Source organism: Otolemur garnettii, unplaced genomic scaffold (assembly GCF_000181295.1).
Source record: "Otolemur garnettii isolate 467f Iridium unplaced genomic scaffold, OtoGar3 scaffold00061, whole genome shotgun sequence".
NCBI classification, from domain to species: domain Eukaryota; kingdom Metazoa; phylum Chordata; class Mammalia; order Primates; family Galagidae; genus Otolemur; species Otolemur garnettii.
The window spans coordinates 2433312-2434300 of NW_003852456.1; positions in this window are offsets into that span (position 1 = coordinate 2433312).

Genomic DNA, 989 nt, shown 5'->3' on the forward strand with positions numbered 1-989 from the left:
AACTACGACAACAACAACAACAAAAACAGTCAGGTACTGTGTCAGGCACCTGTGGTCTCGGCTACTTGGGAGGCTAAGGCAAGAGAATCACTTAAGGCCAAGAGTTTGAGGTTCCTGTGAGCTGTGACACTATGGCACTCTACCAAGGGCTATTTAGTGAAACTCTGTCTCAAAAGAAGAAAAGAAAAGGCACTGTGGAAGGAAGTAGTAAATTAGAGAAGTGGCAATAATGTGTGCTTGGAAATGGGCTATTTTCAACCAAGGAAAAAAGAAGCCTTATACATAGATCCAGGTTCTTTTTTTTTTTAATTGCAAAAAAATATTTCATGCCAGTTAAAATAGAATTTCTCAGCCTTTTCTTATACCACAAACTATGACAGGAGATGAGATCTAAAATTTTCTGATGTTTTGTCCTGTTTAAACTCTCAAAATGTTTCTTATTTTTAAGCCTGAAAAAGATTAAAACATCTTTATCCCGAAGAGTTCATGTCACGTCCATAGTTGTTCTAATACTACCACAATTCACTGTTTGATTATTAAAGATAACTGACATTTGTCATCAACTCTTTTTTTTTTTTTTTTTTTTGTAGAGACAAAGTCTCACTTTATGGCTCTTGGTAGAGTGCTATGGCATCACAGCTCACAGCAACCTCAAACTCTTGAGCTTAAGCGATTCTCTTGCCCCAGCCTCCTGAGTATCTGGGACTACAGGCACTCGCCACAATGCCTGGCTATTTTTTTTGTTGTTCTTGCAGTTTGGCCGAGGCCAGCTTTGAACCCACCACCCTTGGTATATGAGGCCAGTGTGCCCTAGCCACTGAGCCACAGGCACCACCCTGGCATCAACTCTTTAATACATTGATTAAATACTGAAATTGGAAGATTCCAATATGGACAGATGAAGATTTTCTCCCAGAGTCAAACTCTTTTTTTTTGAGACAGAGCCTCAAGCTGTCACCCTGGGTAGAGTGCCATGGCATCACAGCTCA